The 24,449-nt window shown below is 37.1% G+C and overlaps 1 protein-coding gene across 4 annotated transcripts in view; it reads left to right on the forward strand.

Moving 5' to 3' along the window:
* The window catches only part of TBXAS1 (thromboxane A synthase 1), a 2,652,798-nt gene that overhangs the window by 704,366 nt on the left and 1,923,983 nt on the right, over nt 1-24,449 (forward strand). The gene's annotated exons all lie outside the window — the stretch shown is intronic.

Genomic DNA, 24,449 nt, shown 5'->3' on the forward strand with positions numbered 1-24,449 from the left:
CAGATGCCCAAATAAATAAAACAAATGTGTTAGTAAATATTTCGTTAGTGGTTGTAGGAGATTTTAACTCTAAACTGAGGAAAGAAAATAGAAAAACAACACAGAATATTAAGATTATTACTTGATTTAATAAAATGTAGAGATTTAAAAGTAGGAAAGAAAAGAGAATGGAAATATAAAAGGGGAATTTTTAAGACTGAAATTGATTATACAATTTATTCTAAAGACAGGAAAGAAAAAATGGGGTAATACAGATGGCAGTATGGGCTAGAATGGGGAAAACAGCAAAATAGTAATGGAGGGAAAATGGTTAAAGAGAATAACTGCAGAGTTTAAAAAGGAGAAAGAAAGGATAAGAGAGAAAGAAATATTTGAATATGACAATGAGATTGTTTTATACAAATTTGCACAGTAATGGGTAGTATATAAATAGAAGTATAAAACAATATATTTACAGATTGAAAGAAAAATAAAAAAGAAATAAGATGAAATATAAAGCAACTTTATGAAACTATGAGAAAGAAATAGGAACAGAAAGTGACAAAATAAGGGATATAGAAAAACAATTATGAAAAGAATAGAGAAAAAAGTAAAAGTGATGTTACACAGGCAAAGATTCTTTTTGAAAGGAAAGAAAGATGGTTTTCCTTCTTTAAAAAAAAAAGTAAAATTTAGAAAAGGAAGAAGGAAATAAGATGGCAAAGGAAATATAAAATTCAAAGAAGAAAATATGGAGGTGGTAGAGAGTTTTTTAGAGAAACATGAAAAAGAGGAACTGGTTGGGCAGGAAGAATTGAAAGTGAAAAAAAATCTGAAAAGGTAAGAATGTTTTTTTAGAAAATGAAGGAGATTAAAGAAGATAAGAATGCATCAGTGCCAGGATTAGGTGGTATAAGTTATGAGTTTTATAAGGAAATGAATAAAGACAAAATATTTTTTTTTTTTTGCTTTTCGGTATTAAATGAAAAAAAATGAAGGAAGTTTTAATGGAAGAATAGAGTAATAACATTATTATGGAAAAGGATGAAAAAAAGCACAGCAAAATGGAGACCCATAACACAAGGGGACTACTGACTAAAATACTACAAAAAGGATGGGGAAAGTATAGGGTGAGGCAGTAAGAGTAGGGATTTATGGTATGAAAGGAAGAGAGGTGAAAGAAATGTTAATTATAATGAAAGAAGTAGCAGAGATGGTACTCAAAGAAAAAAAAAAGTAAAGACTGATAAAATGTGACTTAGCAAAAACATTTGATAAAGTGAGCCATGCAGCAATGTAACAGATTTTAGAGGCATATGGCATATGAGAAAAAATAGTAATTAATAAAGAAATGCTATAAAATTTAAGGATGCAAGTTATGATAAATGAATGGATGGGAAAATATGTAATAGAGCAATAAAACATGGATGTGCAATTAGTATATGGTAAATTGTTTTAGTAATGAATGCAGTAATACAGACATGTTTATATGACTTCATCAAGTTTTAAGAAACTCAAAATTCATATTTTGAAGACCATAGGATTGAGTTTCTGAAAACTCAAAATAAAAAAAAAAGAAACAAATCTACATTTTTGCGGGGGGGGGGGGTGGCACACCCCCCAGCACACCTACAATGTCTACAAAATTTTATATATCAAATCCGAGATGGCATTACAGTGGGCAAAAGGGTAAATTCCTCTTTGAAGCAGTTCTATGTAGATCACTTTGCAGTGGAGATCAGGGAATTTACTCTTTTCCCCACTGTAGTGACTGTTGTGTGATCTCAGAGTTGATGTATATAGTTTGCCGGGGGTGTGGGGACAATCATATGGTCTCAACCATCTGAATTTTGAGTTTCTGAAAACTCAGTGAACTCATACAAACTCGTATACACATACATATATGAAATGAGGGAGGCAAGATATGAGGTAGAAGGAAATGTTACCTTACTAATAGGTATTGCATATGCAAATGATTTACTTATAATAACAATAAGTGAGTTTGCACTAAGGCTCGAACAGCTGTTAAAAAGCTGGCCTTAGTAAAATGAAATGAAGTGTAAGGGATTTGGTGAGATAAAAAAATGGAATATATTTCACAAGAATGGAAGTAAAGATCTTGGGAGTGACATACTATGAGTATGAAAGTGAAGTAAGTCCATGGACAGAGATACTGGAACAAAAAAAAATATTTGCTTGGTGAAAAAGTTTTTAGCTCATCATTTCAGAAAAGGCATATATGCTGAATACTTATATATATTAGAAAAAATAGCATATATATATATATATATATATATATATATATATATATATATATATGGGTCTACTTCTAATGACCGGCGCCGATTACGCCGACAGTGAAATCACTGGTAAGTATGCGATAGTGAGGATTTAGGAGTAGGGAGCGGACAGGTAAGTGTGCAATACTCAGGGATGTAGGGTTAGGGTGTGTGATAGGTGATGCGGTAGTGTGGAGCTGGGGTTCCGGGTGTGTAAGTGAGTTAGGGTTTGGGTGCAGGTAGGGAGAGGTGCGGTAGTGTCGAGCTTGGGGTCGGGTGTGTAAGTGAGTTAGGGTTAGGGTGCAGGTAGGGAGTGTGTGAGAGTGTGTCGGAGGGGGGGGGGGGTGTGTAAGTGAGTTAGGGTTAGGGTGCAGGTAGGGAGAGTGTGCGTAGTGTCGGACCTTAGGGTTAGGGTTTGGGTTAGGGCTAGTGGATATGTGTTGTAGTGTACTGTGTTGTTTACGTGTAGTGTGTTGGTGTTATGGTGTTTCGGGTTTGTGTGTTGTCGGTTTGGTGATTTCTGTGTAGTAGACCCATATATATGTATATATATATATATATATATATATATATAGCTTGATATAGATATATGTTTCCATTTAAGTGGAATAAAGGGTTATTAGAAATGTTTTAGCTTTATTTGGGGCTCAAGGCTGAACCTGGTGAGAAGATGGTTAATAGGTGGTTTGTATTAAAAAAATAGTGGTGCACAGCATCTATGCGTTTATTTTGGGTAACGAGAAAGGTAAAAGAAAAACAAAAAGAAATGATAGGTAAGTTGCTATATGAAAAAAAATATATAAAAATGTATGGGAAAGTAAACAGGGAAGAGAAAAGAGGGACAGAATGTGAGAAAAAGCATATGAAAAAATTAATAAAATGATGGAAGTTTAAAGTAGGTGAAGCTGATGGGAAAAGAAAATAACAGCATAATATGATTTTTAGAAAAAAAATGGTGTACCCGTGGGATTAAAGGAGGATGAAAAAGGCAATAAAAGACAGAAGAAAAAGGTTTGAAATATTTTATGAAGCTGAGGATATTTTCTGAAGAATTTTATTAGACAAGTTACCAGTGAAAGGGAATATGGAATCTGAGGTGATGGAGCCAAGAAGATGCATTGACTGTAGTGAAGAAGAAACAACAAATGCAGTTTGGACACAGACTAATTTGTCCAGAGACATCACTTGTAAGTGAGGGAGATAGAATGGGAAATCAGGGCTTAAAAATTATTTTTGGCTGATGGAAGAGTAAGGGTTAATGTTTAGGAGGATGAGTTGAGTAGGGAGGAAGTGATGTAAAGGTGAAGAGGAGTCAGTTAGTTTTATAGTACTTGGCAGTTAGGAGAATCCGATTTTGGCATGAACTTGCTGTGGCACGTTACATCTGAGATGACCATTAGTAGGTTCTAGAGTGCAGGTAGGCCTTGGATTACTTTTATTTGGCTATTGCAGGGTTGGTTCGAGTGGTGGTGATGGGAGTTTCTTTTTTCTCTTTCATGTAGATTCAGTAATTGCATGGAGTTAGTCTCCCCCTTTTGGTCTATTAAACTACAGCCACATCATTCATTTTAAAATAGGCATCAACTTGTGCTGAACTAGCATAAACTGCTGGATCTGTGTTCAGCTATTGAAAAGATAAACCTCAAATAGCTAAATATCGTATGGAAAACATCATAATGGAACAATTCTGAACATGAATAACTGTGAAAAAAAATTCTTTGTATGGCCATAGTTGGCCAACATCGCAAAGCCATCCAACCAAGGTGGTCACTTAGCCCCCCCCCAACACCCCCAACTATATATACCGATTCCGAGATTGCATTACAGTAGGAATAGGGCAAATTTAAAAGGTTTCCTTCACTTATCTTATGCATCTCATTATTTTCTGGTTGTTGGCCAACTATGGCCATGCAATGAATTTATTTTTTCACAGTTACTCATGTTCAGTAATATTCCATTATAATGTTTTCCTTATGATATTCAGCTGTTCGAAGGTTTATATTTTCAATAGCTAAACATAGACCCCAACTGTTTAATTATATTGTAGTTCTGTATCATGCTTTTGTTAAGAATGTGTTAGTAGGGCAGTAGTCATGTTCTTTAAAGCACATTCGGGCAGTTGGGGTTGGTGTTATTTAGCGCTTAGTAGTTGTGTGCCTCATCATCATTGGTAGATAGTGACTAGGCGGGTAGTAGGGACATTGGTGTTTTAATAGTGAGTCACAACGTAGGTATTCCCTGGCAGGTGCACAGTAGTAATTCATTGGTGGTGATGTTTTTCACATTTTGTAATAGTTTAGGTGTTGCATTGAGCCATTTACATTGAAAAGAGTTGTTTCTTAGTGGTGTATGATGCTCATGCTTGGATCTGTGGTGTACAGTTAATTGAATATTTTCGACTTGCGAGATGGGTGCTGCGAATGCACTGAAGTGGGTTTAAAATTTGTAGAGTCAGGCCTTATGGATGAATAAAAAGAAAGATATCAATATTTTTGCGCTAGTTTTTAAGTAACATTGACTTTGTGTAATATAAAAAAGGTGGTGTTTCGTTGTTCTGATATTTCTATGGTTTTGGTTTTGTTATGCAGGAGAGTGAGCTCATAGATTGTTGTATAGCAGACAGCTGTTATACAAGAGAAGGGGCTGGTATTCAAAGGTACTGATTCCAGAAAATAGATTACTGTTATTTATTTAAAGCTCATAGCAGAAGGACAAAGTAATGGCAGAGCTTTTAAATTCTTGCTTCAGTGATTGGTACTTTGCACAGAGAGTTAAGTTGTTTTCTTGTGAGGTAGTTGGTGTGAGAGAATTTGCCTTAGTCATTTAACGGATTTATTTTCTTGTTATTTGATTGGATTGTGTGGATTTGTGGGTGTGGATAAGTGGGCGGAAACCATCTGATGCCGGTTCACCACTTTCATGGTTTTATTTGGAGACCCGTTCTGGTGTCTTGGAGTGGGTTTGAGTTCAGGCTTATAGCAGTCTTTGTTCAGGGTGTTTTGGAGGATATGTCTTTGAATTCAGTCTCACTGAAAGCATTGTTCACTCTTCCACTGGGCCCCAGAAAGTCTTTGTGGCCTTTTTTATTATAAAGGATATATTTTCTTGCAGCATTTCTACTCCTGGAATTGAGTACTGTGTTAAACTTTTTCTTTTCATGGTGCACAGAATTTTGCCAAGTTAGCCTTCAAGGTACACTAGCCCATAGTATGGAATTCTTCCTTTCAGGATGTTGCAGGCTATTAATAGCAAGCGTAAGCAGAGGATGGGAGATTGATAGGTGGTTGGACCGGGTTTGTTTAAGGAGCTAGGGTCTCAGCAGCAGTATTGGAGTGTTAAGCCTAAACTGTTCCGAGTTAATTAAATCACTATTTAATTATGACCATCCTCACTAGTTAATTTTTTTCCCTTGCTGCTCATGATTTCTTCTTTCTTTTACAGATGGCAAAGGCTCACACCTTGAAAGAGAGAGATTAGAGACCATTGTGGCTCAAGCAGAAGAGTTGTTCCGGGAAGCACCAGTGGAGGATCCATCTATGTTGGAAGGTTCCTGTATGATGGGAACTGAGAGATGATCACAGCCACTGAGGTGGATTTCTGCTATCACAGAAAAGTGAGCTAGAAAGTCAGCAGGTGGCATTGTTGGTGATAGTCTTGGGGTAGAAGGAACAAGCCTGGCTGCTGCGTCAGGTAATGACATCGTGTCAGTGTTAGGTAACAGTAATTTGGAATTGATGATTTTTGGGAGTGGGGGTTCAGTTTTAGATAGTTGAGGCAAGGTACTGCAGAATTTCACTGATGTGGATAGAGGTGATAAGTAGGATTTGCTGGGGTGTAATGAGCGGCTACAGGGGGATGTGCCAAGTTTGGAGGCAGTCGGGGATGAGATGAGGACCATGTTATCTGGGAGTGCAGGACTCAGTTTGGATCACGGGGCTCATTTTGCAATGAAATGGCTTCTGATTTTAAAGTTCAGCATGGTGATTGGTTGGCTACTAAGACATTGTCCTTGGGGGAAGGGGGAGTTTTTCTTACCCAACATATCCCATCTTCAGTTAAGGAGAAGGTATGGAAAGGTGTGCATTTCAACATATTTGAGTTGATTGATGTGGTGGGGGTACATCGTTTGGTGGAAGTGGATATGGCAGTTAATAAGGACCTACTGGCAGTGTTACCATGTTTGGGTCAGAGGAGGATTGGAAGGTTTAGAGCCAGAATGTGGAAGAACTGGGTGCTTGGGTTCATTTATTATATGGATGTTTGTATGGAGAAGGATAATTCCCAGGCTTTACCATTATTAGCTTATTTCTTAACAATTCCTGAAGCTCAGAGATTGTGTACAGGGAATGATTAGATGTGATATGATCAGCAGTTTCATAAAAGGAAAGCTTCCAGTCAATCTTTGAAGTGGGAGGTCATGTACCTGGATATTCGGTTGGCTATGATGGTGGATACCATGAGTGGCTTTCCTTGAGTAAAGAATTTGGGGTGAGACTGTTGGAGTATGTTAGACATTTAGCTCAGGCCTGTGTATGTGGCCAGGGCTAGATTTTTGCACACTGGTTTGAACTGTGCTGAGGTACATATGGCCTTTTATTGCTGGTGGTGAGAATGGGAGCAAGGGCACACAGTTTTGGCCCAAAACGATGGAAGGCCTCACCTGACACAAGGTTAACAAGGGTTTAGAAGACAGGGCACTTTTCATTGGCAGAGTGGTGGTAGTTCCTTTGGAGAGCAAAGTAGTAAGCCAGCCTTCCAATTTGCCTATTAAAGCACAGATATCGCAGCAGCTTTTGATGAACTTTTCCAGTTTGAAGGTTGCCAATGAATTGATTTTGGGATTTTTAGTGGGGTTTTCTATTAAATCTGGGATTTGTAGGGATAGTGTGGTTTATAAAAATTTGCACTCTGTGCAAAGGAAGGAGGAAATTTTGCAAGGTTTAGTTGAGAAATAGTTGCATGCTAGTAGGTTGTTAGGTTCTTTTGCATCCCCTCCATTTTCTAATTTCAAGGTATCACCATTGGGGTTGGTCCCTAAGAAGTTACCTCGGGAATTTCAAATGATTCACCAGTTGTTCTTCCTACAAGGCTAATCGATCAATGACTTTATTTACAGAGAAGACTCACAGGTTAGACATGCGTCTTTGGATGATGCAGTAGGGTTGATTAAGGACTTTGAGGATCCTTGGCTACTAAAGGTGGATACTGAGTCAGTATTCCATTTGTTGCCAGTGCGGGAGGATGAATAGACATTGTTGGGTATGGTGGTTGAGGACAAATTTCATTTTGACAAAGCCAGACCCGTAGGTCGTGCAGTGTGGCCTGTAACACTTTGAGAAATTTAACTCTGCTCTTCATTGGATATGGCAGCAATGGGTGGGTAGTCAGAGGGCTGTTCATTATATCGATTTCCTTTTAGTGAATGAAGGGTATGAAGAAGCTAAGGATGGAATGCAGGTATTCACTAAAATGTGTGAAGAGTTAGGTGTTCCACTTGCAAGGGGGAAGTTGGAGGGCCCTGCTAAGGCTTTATGTTTTTAGAGGTTGACAGTGGATGAAGGCTGAGGTTTGTTTTGTCTTCCTGCAGAAAAAATCGAGAGTTTGAAGGGTAAGACTGGGTGGTTGATGGCTAAAGAGAAGTTTTGGATTAGGAGTGTCATGGAACTGTTGGGTTTGTTCAACTTTGCATGTCGGACAGTTAATCCTGGCAGAATGTTCTGCAGGTTAGTAGCATTTTTGCTGAAAGGTGGAAATGCAAACATCACTGGGTGAGAGTTACTAAGCTAGTGTGAGCAGATTTGGAATTGTGGGTATCGTTTCTAGACCGGTTCAATGGCATTTCGTTTTGGCAGAAAGACAGGGTCATTCAGGATGAGTTGCAATTTTTCACAGATGCATTGGGAGGACAAGGAACATAGTTTAATGGAGAGTGGTTTGCCATTCAATGGCCAAGTAATTGGGAAGAAGAATAGAAGATGGATGTAGCCTTTTTGTAACTGATGCCTATTTGAGTGGCCTCGGTGGTTTGGCAGAAATACTTGTGAGACAGGAAAGTGTTTTTTAATTCAGACAATCTGGCTGTTGTGTGAGTTTTAAGGTTGAAAATCACTAAATCTCAGTTACTTCTGTTAGTTTTGAGGAGACTGGTTTTGCAAAGTCTATTGATAATTTTTTCTTTTTCAGGTATACATTTACCGGGTACAAAGAAAGCAATTGATGACAGCCTTTCTCATTTTCAGTTTCACAGGTTTCGGCAGTTGGGCACAGAAGCGCAAGTCAAACAAGTGTTGCTGCTGAATGAGGTGTGGTATTTTGTTCAGATGTAATGGGATGGCTCATTCAGCAATCATGGGCAGACTCGATTTGAAAGTCTTATGGTAGGGCATATCTGAATTTGGTGAATATTTATTGCAGTTGCCAGAGGATGAGAGAATATGGTAATTTCAGTTGTTGTTGCATTATTTGACTAAGGCTTGGGTAAAGCAGCAGGTTGTTAAATTGGTTAGGATGTGGTTAGCAGCTCTTAGGATATTGGCTAGAGTGGCAGACTTAGAGGACTTACCCAAGCCGTGGGCAATAGCTTGGATGCTGAAAGTATGGGAGCTGGTTCATGGTAGGAAGGTTGATGTGCATTTTCCTATAATAAGGCATGCCCTTAAGGTGTTTTTGTCAGGGTTACAGTTATTAGAGGGGAATTCGGGGGATTACCCACTTTGGGCTAATTTCGCAGTGTGGCTGTACAGAGGAGCATTTAGGGTGAATCAGCTGTAGGGATCATTGATGTGGCAGGATGTTTATATATTTTTTTCTGTAGTGGCAATTTGGTTATAACATTCTAAAACAGATCAGTTGGGCAGTGCTACAGATATCATGCTGTGAGTGTGTGTTGACAAGTGCCTTTGTCCTGTAGCATGGGATAAGTGACTGCAGTTATCAAATAGTGGTAGACCACCAGATTGTTTGTTTTTTTTTTTTGTACTTGTAGTGGTTGAGTGGTGGAAGCCAGCCAATTCATGTGTTTGATAAGGAAGGCCTTTCAATGTTTAGATTTTCAGGGTGAGAGGTGTTCCACACATTTTTTTTGGATCAAGAGAGCATTTGTATTAGCAAGTGAAGGAAGGTCAGTGGAGATTATTAAGAGAGTCGGGTGATGGTCATCGAGGGCCTTTTTATCTTATATTAGATAAGCAGATGTTGTGCTTGATGACTGCTATTTTTTTTGTTTTTAGGTAAGCAGGTTGTTATACTGGGCCATTCCTTTGTGTATTGGGTGCCAAAGCGAACTGCGACTAGGCCAGATGGATCTGATTTGGGGTTGCGACAGTGTGATTGAATGTGTTTTGGCAAGGTGTTAGGGGACTCAAGTGGCATCAGCACGTAGAAGATACTGAATTATGTACTGAGATTCCACGTATTTTGGTTCTCCATGTGGCAGGTAATGACTTAGGGATAATTCTGAAACAGCAGTTAGTGGATAGAATGTTCGGAGACTTGGCAAGTTTGAGTTGTAGGTTTCCGTAAGTGATTAAAATTTGGTCTGAAATAGTGGCACACTTGGTTTGAAGAAATGCTGCTAGGTTTATGAGTACAGAGTAGGCTCACTCTTCTGTTAATCATAAGCTTTCAAGAGTGTTGGAGCAGCTTGGTATTTATACTGTTGATCACAGGTATTTTGATGACAAGGATCCGATTTGGTTTAAGGAGGATGGATTACACGTGAGTGATTTGGGCATGGATGTTTTCAATTTGCACCTTTCACTGTTTTTGAAAAATTTGGTCATTATAGGTTTTTGAGGAGGCAGCCTGTGATCAGGTTGGTGAGCAGTGAAGAGGGGCTGTGATGCCCCTCGTCTGTTCCCCTTTCTAGTTATTGTGTTGGATCCTGTAATGTGGCTGTTAGGTTATTGAAGTTAGTGGTATTATGCTGCTTCTTGTGGTAGTTGCAATTAAGTGAGCTGTTAATTTAACGCTGCTTTACATCAATTGTAGGATGAAGGTGAGCAGTTAAGTTGCCTAATATAGTTCTGTATCTTATTTTTTAGCTACCAACAATTCAGGCAGGTGGGACTTTATTTTAATGTCTCATCTGAAGGACAAGTTGAGAAAATAATGCTTTTCTTATGGCATCTGTGACATTCTCCTATCACTGTACCCCCCCCCAAAACCAGCATTTATGGCTACAGATACAAATATATTTTCCTCTCACTGTGCATATTGTAACAACAATAAATGCTCATGACGTCAGAGATAGTATTGGTGTGGGTGACTACCTCTGGCATCAACTTGCAGAGGATGCCAACCCATTTGACAGTTTAGAAGTTCTCATTAAATGATCATGGCTATAATTGCTTAGTAACAGCTTGTAGACTGCTAAATTGTTCTTTTCTTTCAAATGTAGTTATAAGCTCCTAGCTTGTTACATAGTGGCATGTTACTTCAAGTAAAAAGCATGACAGATTACAAACTTTCAGTAAATTGTCAAGAATGAGATGGCTTGTGGACAGCAAGGGGCACCAAACAGATGTATTGGCAAGAATGACAGACTATCTTGCTACAGTGTACATGACTGATCCTGCCAATAAGTCCATGCAGTCTGGACACAGATCAGTAGATCAGTGCCCAATAACCACACACAGATACTCATATACATATTTTATATATATATATATATATATATATATATATATATATATATATATATTTTTATATATATATATATATATATATATTTATATATATATATATATATATATATATACACACACATATATATATGTATATAGATAAATACACACACACACACACACACACACACACACATATAGATATATATAGCTATATATATATATATATATATATATATATATATATATATATATATATACATACATACACACACACACACACACACACACGCGCACACACATACTCACACACGCGCGCGTGCACAAACACACATGTACACATACGACTGCAGATACAAATGCTGGTATAGATGTAAGGGACGTACAAAATAAGTTTTTGTGTGTCACTTAAGGCATATTTTTTGCTCTTCATTATAAGTGCAAATAACCACTTAAGGATGTGACTGTGTTTGAGTTACACAGCTACTGAATGCCCATGACTTTTTACTTTTTTTACTTTTTAAGTCTTTATAGGTACATTCTGTCCAATAAAGCCAAATTCTGGTAACTGTAGACATACATGTTTCAGCCTTTTTTTTACCTTGTTAGTTCAGCATGCATATCATAGCCAGATTTACCATTTCTTCTGCCAAGCTTACTGTCTGACTACAGTCTCTAGTTTGGGAGTTCTGCCTGGATTCTGTTTGTGACTGGTTAAATCAAAATCAGCTCTTGGTAACTTCAGCTAGAAAACAGGTAGTGTAGCATGCCCATCATTCCCAAGTAACCTTTCTTTTGACTTTATAAAAGAATCAGGCTAAAACTGTGTTGCATCTGCAGCCTTTGTGAGTTCCTGAGTAATACACTGCTATTCAAGGAAAAGTGAAAAGCTTTATACAATCTACATATTTCTTATCAAAGGAACATTTTCAGTAGTAAGAATTTGAAACCACTTTCTGACCCGGAAATGATAATTCATGCGTTGGTTTCTTTGACATATCTGGAATCTAGCTTAAATTCTAATAACCTAGCTAAATTGCTGTGAATGTCATGCGATATGTATTGCTTCCAAAGATATCTCAATATGAATAAGCATCTCAATTAGGCTAGGCTTCATGTACAGTGTGTCTAGGTTATTATTTATACATCCTGGTGTTACATGGCATCAAAGTGGAGAAATATGAGTAGAGTTGCAGATATATTGTTCAGAAGTGAATGTAGTTACTTTCAAAAATGTTTGTGACTCTAAAGTACAGAAGTATAACCCTCAGTGAAAAGATATTTCATCTGTTGACCTCTGCAACTCTCACTGTGAGGGAATTTGGCTGAAAATAGTAAAATGCAAATCCAGAAATTACATTTGTTCTTGCCTGAGAGTAGATTAGTCCAGAATCTTGAAATAGTCAATTTTATCACATTCCTGTAAGTTGTTGGGAGGAAGTCTAATGGTATTTGACTCAGCCTTTCCCTGAAGAGGAAAAATGCAAATACCGATTAAGGAGAAATTACAAAAGTTAAATTTTAACCTGGTGTATAGTATATCTGCAACTAGTAAATATTTTAAGCTTGTCTGGGTGTCTGTAGCAGCATCTTGTATTCAACAAACTGCAAAATAACTGTGCTTTAAGTATTTATAATGGATCCACAAAACAAAACATCTGGAAAAGGACACTATGCAGTTGGTCTGTATGTACTTCAACAGCAATATTCAGTAGTAAAAAAGACACGTCAGAATTAAAGGCACTAGCAGCTGAAAATAAGGAAGATATCTTCATCTGGGCTGCAGGAACATCTTTCATTGAACCAGCAACTATTCTAAATGCCTCTCAAATCCAGTAGACACAAGCATGTGTGCGAGAGTGACAGGTCATCATCAGACATTTTCACCAAAAGTAGATAAACAGCCAACAAAGGAACCGTTTAAGACTTGCTGGGTTACAAAAGGCAGTGGTCTGGTGAACTTTCACCAAGAAAGAACGTGGGAAGAACAGCAAACCTTTCCCAACAGATTATAATCAAGAGAATACAAAGATCTTTGAAACCCCACTTTTGATCACACCAACCTCCATGACTAATAATTTCAGTTGTAAAATTACATGGATAAAGATAAAATTTTAGAAGTAGCAAGAAAAGGTAAAGCCAAAAAGTGAAACTGAAAGGTTACATATATACATACAAATATTTCGACCACAGGCAGTAATGCCCTTCTAACCTGACAATATATCAAAACAGTTGTTCTCATAATAAGTGTCAAGACTGTTCTTAAAAAATATCTAAACCAGTACTTGCTTTAATGTAATTTGGTAGTCTATTGACTGTATCAGCTCCTGTCTTAGAGAACCAATTAATACACTTCTCTTTCCAACAGAATCATCTACATAGGTTGTTAAATGATTGTTTATTACTTTTTGATAACCTCAAACATTCTCAGAGGTAGATGTTTCATAATGCCCTGTATATTTGAAGAATGTATTCGGTTTGCTCTTTGCCTAACATTATTTATTTCATCAGTCCAGTCAGTCATTAATATATATATAACAAATTCTCCAAGCCGTGCCAATTGCACAAGTGCAATCGTCATCAGTAATTGTAACTTTACTTCTAATAGTGGTAAATAAATCATCCAACTTTTGACATGAGAAACACAGATCACCAGTGTTATCAGATGTTATCTCTACAAATACATAGCATTTATTACACTGTATAAGATATTAGCAAATCATTAATGGCATACTTATTTAAGGAATCCATATTCAGCTGCAAATGAATAAAAGAATTCTAAAAGAAAATAATCAAAATCAGCTACCACAGAATTCAAAGAGAATTTAAATCAACTTCTGTGAGAAAAATCACACAAACGGTATACAACTAAATATTAAATTAAGTACATTAAAGTTGTTGCTCTGACTGTACAATTTGCGAAAGTCTCACAAATGCTGGAATTCCTCTCTCATTCTCACTCGCAGTCACACCTGTTTTTAACAGTAAAGATCAATAAATCATAAACCAATACAGGATTGTTTAGATAAGCTGTGGATTGTCCTCTGTGCAGTCTGTGTGAATTTATAGAAGACTTGGCCCTTGACATGGCTAGAGCTTGCCTTGTCTAAAACCCATTTATAGAAGTCTAAGCCCATTGACATGGCTAGAGTTTGCCTGTCTAAAACCCATTTATAAAAGTCTAAGCCCATTGACATGGCTAGAGCTTGCCTTGTCTAAAACCCATTTATAAAAGTCTAAGCCCATTGACATGGCTAGAGTTTGCCTGTCTAAAACCCATTTATAGAAGTCTAAGCCCATTGACATGGCTAGAGTTTGCCTGTCTAAAACCCATTTATAGAAGTCTAAGCCCATTGACATGGCTAGAGTTTGCCTGTCTAAAACCCATCCTTATCTAAAAACAGTGAAAATTAAAGTTAAAACAACAAAATATAAATCAAAGTAAATCTTGTCTGCAAGCTATACTTTCCTTCCTACAAACAGTGAAAAATAGTGATAAAAATAAATATAAATTCAAATAAAAACTTCTCTTACCAAGCTACTGCACAGTCACTCACAATCCATTAAAGGATTGTTTAGATAAGCTCTAGACTTTTTCCAAGTGTTATAAGTCTGTACTATAGGAATGCAGTTCCAAGAGCTTTTAAGCGTCTACATATTTTTTAAGTGAAAGGGTATTCTAAGAGAAAATCCTTTGACTCCCCAGATGTAGCATTATGTTTTCTGAAGAACAACCTAAAGACTGAAGAGGTGACTCACCACTCCCTGATGTTAACTGGTATAGCAGGAGGTCGTTAACTGGTGTAGCAGGAAGTTTAGATTCCCCTTTCTCACAATAGGGCCAGTCCAGAGTGTATGCAAGTCCCTAGAAATTCACAGCCATCCCCAGATCAAAGGAGAAGCCTGCACTGGTAAGCCTAAATAATGCTGATGATATCTTACCTGCTAGTACATTGCTGTGCAAAGAGAGTTCAGACAGCGCATATCAGTCTGCATTGCCCAAGAATCTGATGCACTGGAACTTGAAGTCCTACTAGAGATGGATGCCCAAAAGATCCCACAAGAGAGAAAAAGAGAGAGAGAGAGAACTCTATCATGACTACATGCCATTGCAATCTATAGCCAAACTGCTGCAGCATACCTTTAAGCGGGGTCTTAGCTAAGAGGGGAGAAAATCATCCAACAGGAAGCAGCAATTTAAAGAACAACAAGCAAAAAACAAAAAAATATCATTTTTTAACATATTTAAGAAATTTAAAGTAGACAGCACCTCTACACCTATACTACCAATCTGTGCCTGGATCGTGTAACAGAGTATGATGTGACTGGCTTAGGTGTCATTACATTTTGTATACTTTACATATTTTGCCATCTTTAATGACATTAACTAATTTGTGTAACATGTAAAACTGAATATTCAGCTAACTTAGTTACAAACTTGTTTATCCACATGGAGGTCTATCAAGTCTGAACTGCAGTTTTTATATGCATAAACATTCTTAATTGATACCAGACTTATTTAGGTGTCCTTCCCCTTGTCTGTCGGGTTAGGAGAGGTTGGTTCTTTGTACAGCAAGTTCATCTGCTGTTGCATAAAAGTAGAACTGGAGTTTTAGTTCATTATAGAGTGTCTTATTGCCTGACGTGTCTGTCAATACATGCTATATGGACATTTTCTTAGGGGGTAAGTTGAATCTCAAATTTTTTAGCTCTAAACCCAAAAGAAATGCTGTACAGGCCTTCCTATGATTCAAACAAGTCAATGCTGGGTTTCTGTAGGAGTTAAGGCCACACCTTATATCTGATTGGTTTCTTAGGGTAGCCAGTGGTATAAAGTATAGTATGGTCATCCAAGAGAGGGCTAATTGTCTTCCTTAGCCATAGGTCTGACTGTATATCAGTAGAATCCAAGCATAAAACTGAAGGCAGATGGACTTTTCTGAAGGTAAAAAAGGCACAAGAGCTTGTGGTTAATGGGATAGCTTATAGTTTAAATACAGATGGTTTGCTCCTTTTTTTGGAATGATTTTGAAGTATTGCATATATTTACTCTGAATAATGTCTCATTGATGCTAGGAGGTAGGCAACTTTAATGTGGTCCATGAGTCTGTATTAGACATGCCAGGCTCTTGAGCAGGAAACCCCTAATAAAATAGCAAGGCATTGTTAACTATATGTTAGAAATTTAGGGCTGTGTAACTTTTGGAGGATTCTAAATTATTCAGGTCAAGGGTATGCTTTTAAAACACCTATTGGTCTGTCACAGTGTTGACTGATCTCTGCTTCTCTTTTTCAAGCTACTAATAGCGTCAAGGTCTGACCCGGCACCCTTTCTGAACATGAAAATATTTTGCTAACATACTCACTTTTCCTTTGAAGTGTGCAGAAAGCAGGCAGTGAAAATCTGACCCCACTAATCTTTCAGGACACTGAATCACTTCAGTTGATAAGGCTGTAACTTGAGAAAAACAAATTGCAGAACCCAGTCAATAGCCTGTCTGTTATGTACCTTGTAGCCAAGTTGTAAATCAAATGTTAAATCCATTTGTATGGCAGTTAAGGTGACAACACATGCTAAGGATAAGAGAATCAAACTGCCATAAGGGAGGACAGATTTTATCCAAGTGTAAAAATCGTAAATTTAAAAACATGTATGACATGAGGGCATAGAGAATAACTGTAATAGAATTAGTGAATGTGCCTAAGCAAAGAACACTGGTAAACTTGGAGAGAGCAGTATTTTAATCATGAGCCCTAAATGACAAACCTTGTGAGTGTATCACATCCAATGCATATTATGTAGGCAAGACAGTACATACTTTGAGGAAAAGGATCTATGAATATAATGTTGGCAGTAAAAAGAAAAAAATATATATAAACAGTGCTTTGTTTTAACATGCATGCATTTGCTTTAATTTTAAGAAATTTGTATTGGTTGGATCAAAAGTAGACACGTCTGAAATAGTTGGTCCTTGGAAAATTAGACTAGAAAAGAAAGAAATTAACTAGCAGTTAAAATCGGATACATGAACTTTTCTTGGTAAATCTTTTTTCCATTTTTGCTTATGTTAAGAATGAAATGTATATATGTGTTTTTATACTTTTTTAAAGAGTGTATTTTTAGTTACAAAGCATTGTAACTGAGATTTATTATTAGCAATTGGGGATATTTAAGGTTTAAAAGTACTGGCTTGTTAGATTAAGCAGTTTTAATAAAATTCAGTTCTTTTTCAAGGGCAAAAATGCTCCAATGCATTTTGTTTGTATATTATTTTGCTAAACATTGTTTTGATGATGTCTTTTGGGGTCTGGTGATTGTTTTTTTTTTATTTGATCTCTTTGGATTTTGTTTGGTCCATGCAGTAAACACTTCTGGCTAACACCAAAGATTAAAACAATACTAATTTCATGAACTTCAATCATACTTTGACTTAGGAATGGGGTCCACTCCTGTCATGGTATTAGAAACCCAAAAGACTTGGAGAAATAAAAAATAAAGGCCATGATTAAAGCCACTGAAGCCATCAGGTAAGCATCACAAGGTTGTAAACTGTTTCTCTAAAAGTGTCCGCCAGATACAGAAGAATTTATGAAACTCTTGCCTCTTCCCTCAGTATCCTCACAGAATAAAAATCTTCTAGATAAGGTAGTCTCCCGTGATGAAATAGCTTCTGCCATTGCTTTTATTCCGGGGACTAAAGCACCAGGACCTGAGTGAAGTATAGAAGGATAAGCCAAAAACTCTCTTATAGGTGCTTTTTAAAGAAATGTTTTAACAGTGATGCCTCTCCCTTCTCTGAAGGAAACCAAAATTTTAATGTTATCCGGACCAAGGAAAGTCAATTTAAAAGCAGAAGCTCATGGTCCATTTCCTCCAATAAATACTGAATCAATGGTTACTCATGATCAGACATCTGGAGATCATTAGTAGTTTATATACAAGGTAATGTAAAATACCCTAGCCCATCAGTTTGTATAATGGTAGAGTGTGTGTAATTCTGAGAGATGAGGAACCATTTGTGTTCTATATCTGAGTCTGGAGGCCTTCTGCTTTAATTGCAGCAATTTCAGCATTATACAATGCACTGTTTACTGGAGTTCTTTCAAACATTATCATTATCAGTAGTGAAAGGCACAAGGCATGGCTGACCTCCACTCCCTACCACTGCTAGCCTTTGGCACAACTTATAAGGCAATCACTTTCTTTATAAGGTTGAAGCATCCAGATGTTGAAACAAGAATGTTGTTTGCTGAGGATTGTCTTATATTAACATGGAATCCTCTTTAAGGTGTTGAGACTGTTGGTTATGTTAGATGTCTTCTATGGAATATCGCAACTGAAAGAAAATAAGCAAAAAACAAACTTGTATGTATCAATTAAATGAGTATAATCTGTGAGGGAATAAACTAACACTCACTTTAGATGGTGTAGCACTCTTTGTAAATACTTAGGAGATACAATACACCAGCCTGTCAAAACATTTATAGATATTAATTACAAAACATTGTGTCAAAATCTGTTTGTAAAAGTATGTATCAACAGAAGGCTCCATTAGCCCGTTCTGCTGTGCATAAACTCCAGAAAATGGTTTGCACTCCTAAAGCTTTTAATCTGTTGCCACACATCCAGAACATACTAGTAAATGGCTGATAAAAACTTTATATATTAGTTATACAATTCACAGGAAATTGGAGAAGAAGAACACGCTTTAATAAGGGAAGTACAGGTTCTTTGGACTTAAGGCTGTATACCTGTGTTTTCATATTTCATAAAGTACTGTCAGTCCCTGATTTAGACCATCCTTTATGGGCAATATTGTAATCTACATTGCTGGTTAGTATATCCCTCTTAGCAATAAGCTGCTATGACAAGTCACTATTGATAGAACTCAAGTAGCAGTGTATTTCCTTTTTATGATATTCCAGCTAAAGAAATACAAAGGTGTTAAACACATATGTGATCATAGTAATATCCATTTGTTAATCAGGTAGGCCTAATAGACACATGATCACTTTTCAAGGATGACTCAGAAGCAATGTCTGGTTAAGTGACATAGCTAACAACATTCAGTGATGGCTGTCATGGATTAATAAGGACACACAAAACTTGTTAGATGTTACACAGTTCAGAAATTGCTTTAGTGACTTTTTCAGTAGTTAAAGAACACATTAAATATTTCTTGTATGCAATCAGTGCTGCTGTTTTTCAACTCAGACATGCTATTACGTCTTTCTCATTAAAGAACTTATCCAGATATAACTTTCCTCAATTCTGCAGTGGAAAATCAGATACCTTAAAGCTTCTGTTTTTTCTACTCTCTTAGTGAAACTACATGTGCATTTTTAGTCGACATACTATTACATAGTCTAGTTATGGCTGTAACAGGTGTATCACTTTAGTTAAGTATACAACATATCCGAACTTCACATCTAGACTACTGGAGCACCATCTTCAGTTTTTCTGTTGTGGATATTGGTCATCTCTCTGCAGCAAGGCAAAACAGAATCTATCCCAAAAGTATGCACATGTATAGATATATAGTGGAATGTAGAAAGCAATAACAAAGCTGGTACAAGAAACCATAGGCATAACAATATCAATACAAACTAATGAAGACGTATTGTGAGACTAGGTAGATATTTGGCATCTCTGACCAGAAGAGGGAATTTGGCTTTTACATATCATGACAGTAATGAGTTATTTTATAGCCTTGTGATGCAGATCACCTCAAGACCATATACAGATGGAGTTAGTGGCCTTTCTTTCTTGATATGCAAAGTTATAGTTCCAGGGAAGTTAATTTTGGGATACAGCCAGACAGGATGATGTTCCATATAGATCACTCTGTTTGATGAAGACTATGGAATATGCTTAAATGCAGTCAAGCTGTTATATTACTGTAACTAAATGAATACATTTATGGTTCTTTGTTAGACACACATTTCAGTGTATGCAAATCTGTTCTGTCCACTTTTTCATCACAGAATGTTGACACTGACAACCAATGTATTGTCTTGCAAACCAGATAATTAGCATAGCGTTGTTATACTTTTGCATCTATGCCATTCTCTAGTCTTACTGTGTTCTGAAGTTTATTGTTGTTGTCAGCTGTTATGTTAGATGGTGTAAGTTTTCCAATAAAAAGCAATCATTCAGGCTACAAGAATGATTAAACAAAGGATAGGCTTTTAAGGGGAATATGCATAATCTTATCAAAAGATTTGGATAAGTGCAGAGCAAGTGAAATTGTTAACTTTCTAGTACACATTTAGAAATAATTAAATAAATGAATTTATGTAAAATGAAATGTGAGTCAATTAATAAGGAAAGATTAAAAATAAATTGAGGATGGTGGCAATGACAATGAATATGAATGAGAGTCCTGTGCTAAAATACTGTAATAAAAATGGAGATCATAGAAAAAAATGCAATTTTGCTTCAGGACTCATGAATTCTAGGATATAAGAATAATCTCTGAGGAAAGGAAGTAAAGAAAAAAAATCTAGTGTGTGTGTGTGTGTGTGTGTGTGTGTGTGTGTGTGTGTGTGCCTTTCGGCTTTTCCCGGTTAGGGGTCACCACAGCGGAACTCCGGTCCGCTAATGATTGGCAGCTGATTTTTATGTACTGAGTTGCCAGCTCTGACGCACAACCTTCAACGAAGGTACGCCCATTCATGCATGTCTCCACGCAGAAGACGCTCTAGCTGAGAATCGAACTGGACAGCATCTTACTGTGAGGCGACAACGCTACCGCAGCACCACCACCTCAGCTATCCAGAAATGTCAACTCAATAGCAAAAAGTAGTATAAACATGTGCCATCTTCATTGCCTACCATGACAACAATCTAAAGAAATACATACAACTGTACTCCAGTTCCAGATCATCCAAAGGATCACATAGTCACAGATTTGTTCATAGGTTCATAAGGGTTTACTAGGCTAATGACCACAATGGCCTTTTTAAGCCTAGCCATGCATCCCAAATTTCTGACAAGTTCTGATACCCTTGATAAGTGTAAGCATGGGCCTGGGAGATGAACCATTTACAGTTTATCTGTTTGCATTACAGACATAAGTGTCAAACCAGGGATGAATTTCTGGTTTCCCATCCAGTTGTCCAAGTTGCACTTGAATTGTATTAGGAAAGAACTCTGTTTCACATGGATGGGGAGCCTGTTCCAGAGATGGGGTAGTCTCTGGGATACATACCTATATCTCCAGCAGGTCCTATTTATATCACAGGCAAGGTTTAAGTCTTTAGAATGGGTAATTCTCATACTGTTTGTTTTGTGGATATACAGGAGGTCCATCAGAGTGGGATCTGAAAGTGCCCTGTATTCCAGGCATAGATCTCCCCTCAAAAGCCTGTAGGAGACAGAATACAGGCATAGGACCTTGAAGCGGTCTGCATAGGGCATATTACTCATGCCCTGCATTCTTTTAGTGAGGAACCTCTGTGGACGTTCCAGTTGTTGGATATACCTCATTAAGTACTTACCAAAGGGGGCATTGTATTCAATGATAGATCTGATGAATGCCGAATACAGTGGAATAATGACATCAAATGCCATACCTTTGTTTATAAGTTGCATAACATAGAATAATTTCCTCACCACTGTAGACACATGATGATTAAAGGCTAGATTACTATCTATTTGTGTCCCTAAGTCCCTGACTACTGGGTCAACTCTAGGTGGTGTGTTGTCAATAATATAGTTACCAGGGATGAATGATTTCCCAAAGGATACTATTATGCATTTCTTGGCATTTAGTTTTAGTCCATGACTCTGACACTAGTTGTTTGTCTGTGTCATCCCCTCCTGGAGAACATTTGTGTCAGTGCAAGATTCAATCATCTGCAAATTTAGTCATCCAGAGACCACTGACATTGGCCCTGATTTCTGAGAAGTAGATGCCAAAAAGGAGCAGTCCAAGGACTGATTCCTGAGGTACTCCACTTGACCGGCCTCTTTGTAGAGGTGGACACCACAATTCTAACTTCCTGGGATTTGTCTGTGAGCCAGTTGGCTATCCACCAGGTGAATATGGGTTTGTACCTAACCTCTTAAGTTTGTCAACAATGCCCGAGGTGTTTCCTTTCATAGAAGCCATACATCTATTCTGTATGGATTATTATTTAAAAAAAAAACTGACATATCCACCAAGTGCTGATCTTGTGATTAATGCAGTAATAACTACAATTTTGGGACAGGAGATGCCTGATATTCTGTTATATGACAAGAGTCAACAACACAAAAGTCTGGAATTCAGAAGGTTTATGTATGAGTTAGTATGCAGACATATGATGTCTAGTCAGTACAGAGTTTCATAGGTATTTCATTGTCATAGTGTGGCATGTGGCGTTGTACTCCAATCCCATTAATTGGCAGGTATATGATGTCTACTAATGGTAGAGAATGCAGCACATGTTTGAAATATATCTGTTTTGCAATTTTCATTACATCAGAAGTAAAAGTATATATTTTACTAGTTTTGTGACTGTAAATTTGGCATGAGCAAAACTTCAATGGGCTGAGATGGGAAATATTCTTAAGTTAAAATTCAGCACTGAGATGCCTTGAAATCTTTAATGGTTTAATGGCAGTATTAGGTTCATTATACACATAACCATCATATAATAATAATTCTGAGAACATTTTCAAAATAATATGATCAGTTCATAATAATTATGTGAAAGTTTTGTTTGGGATAGTCATATGGCCTTTTACACATAAGTATCATATATTCAGTTACAAAGTCATTTTGCTTTCATGGTTTGGCTTGTTGCATTATATCTGATTTCATTTAATGGCCAGTATACAACTTCTGATGAGGATGTGAAATGCAGCACATATCTAGAATGGCTTCCTGAAAGATGTATGAGGTGGTAGTAATAGAAATGCAGAACTATGATAGCAAAACTGTGAACTGACTCCAGGAAAATCAAAATTTGAATCACACAATACTACATTAAAAGCATTTTTAAACTAGATATTAGAAAGAAGTTATCAGTCAGCCACAATTAGCTGTGACATATTACTTGATGTATGTAAGATGAACTGGTAGTGAAACTGGGATTGTATTCTTGATGATCAAGATCTAAACCATCCTTTGCAAATGTGGCTTTATTTTATTACAATTGCAGAACAGGCTTTTACACTGTTCAGCAAAAGGGTGCAGGTTAGCTAGTGACCTAAGAAGTCTAGAAAACCTGAGCAACTGCTAAGGTTTCAGGATGAAAAGCTATGTGATAAAGTTGTGGCATCATGGCACAACACTTTGCATATATCACCTTATGCATTAAAGTGGGAAGTGGCAGGGTTTTTTGACCATGGGCAATATATTTCTCTGCAGATCTAGAAACATTGCATTCTGATAGCTCAGAGGATTATGGCTCCTAGCTGCTAATGAGCTTCAACCTGTAGTCAAAGGACTGACTCCATTAGCCTCAATTTTGCTTCACAGTGACCCTGGTCAAGCTATTTAACCAGGCAGTACTCCTAGGTTGTCCCTGAAATGAGGCTTTTGGCTATTGGGTTTATCTGGTTAACAATTTTTTTAGACTGTGTATGTAACCGACATAGATGCATTTTGTTAAATTACTTATGTTACGTTTTATACTTATGTTCTATTAGAATGAGGGGAGCACTATAATATAAGAGAAGTGGCAACTGCTGAAACCTCTCAGACATGTTGCTGTGCAGTTGTTAACCTTCCTGTGAACAAGATGCCAGGACCAGATGGAGTTTGAAACGATTGCTGTAGAATTCTGAAGGTTGCAGTGGAAACCGTGTTGCACAAATGTTTGATCGAGTTTATGAGGAGGGGGTCTTAACAGCTGTAGTAAATTATGGCATTATCACAGTGATATCCAAATCCAGTAAGACCCCTACTGGTAACTAACAGATATTAACTACATTCATGAGCTTAGATAAAAATGTGTTCAGCAAGGTCTTAACAAATAGGCAAACATCAATAGTCGATGATGTTTTTATTATATAAGTGCAGGATTTATTAGGAAAAGGTTTAATGCTCTCATCTAACACACAGTGTTACATGCATTGTGATATGGAAATAATATATTAGCAGATATCCTAGCAGCTCCATGGACTTTCTACCTGGACTTTACTAAGACCTTTGACACCTTTTGTGAGGGAAGTGTTACACTGTACTGGTTGCTTGTGCTTTAAGGACAAGATTCATCTAGTGGATCAAGCCAGGTATGCATACCTGATGGTATATTCCTTACTAGCAGGGCGGTATCCCTCAGCTTTGTAGCTGAGCAGTTAACAGGCCAGGAATCTCCCCATATTTCCTTCTTTGCAGTCTTATCCTTGAACCATTAAACATTCAAATTTAGACCTGTCCTTCATTGAAGGTATTTTGATTGCTGTTTCCTTTTATTTGGTTAATGTAAAATTAATACCATTTGAGATAAAGAGTTTAAGATGTGTGACTGGAAAAAATCAAAAAATATTGATATTTTACAAGATACATATACAATGGAAAACAAATGTCAGAAAAAGAGGAATGTAGACTATATTTCTGATCTTTTCCCAACCTAC

The sequence above is a fragment of the Protopterus annectens genome, chromosome 11.part0, assembly GCF_019279795.1.
Source record: "Protopterus annectens isolate FY-2018-M chromosome 11.part0, PAN1.0, whole genome shotgun sequence".
In the NCBI taxonomy this organism is placed as follows: domain Eukaryota; kingdom Metazoa; phylum Chordata; order Ceratodontiformes; family Protopteridae; genus Protopterus; species Protopterus annectens.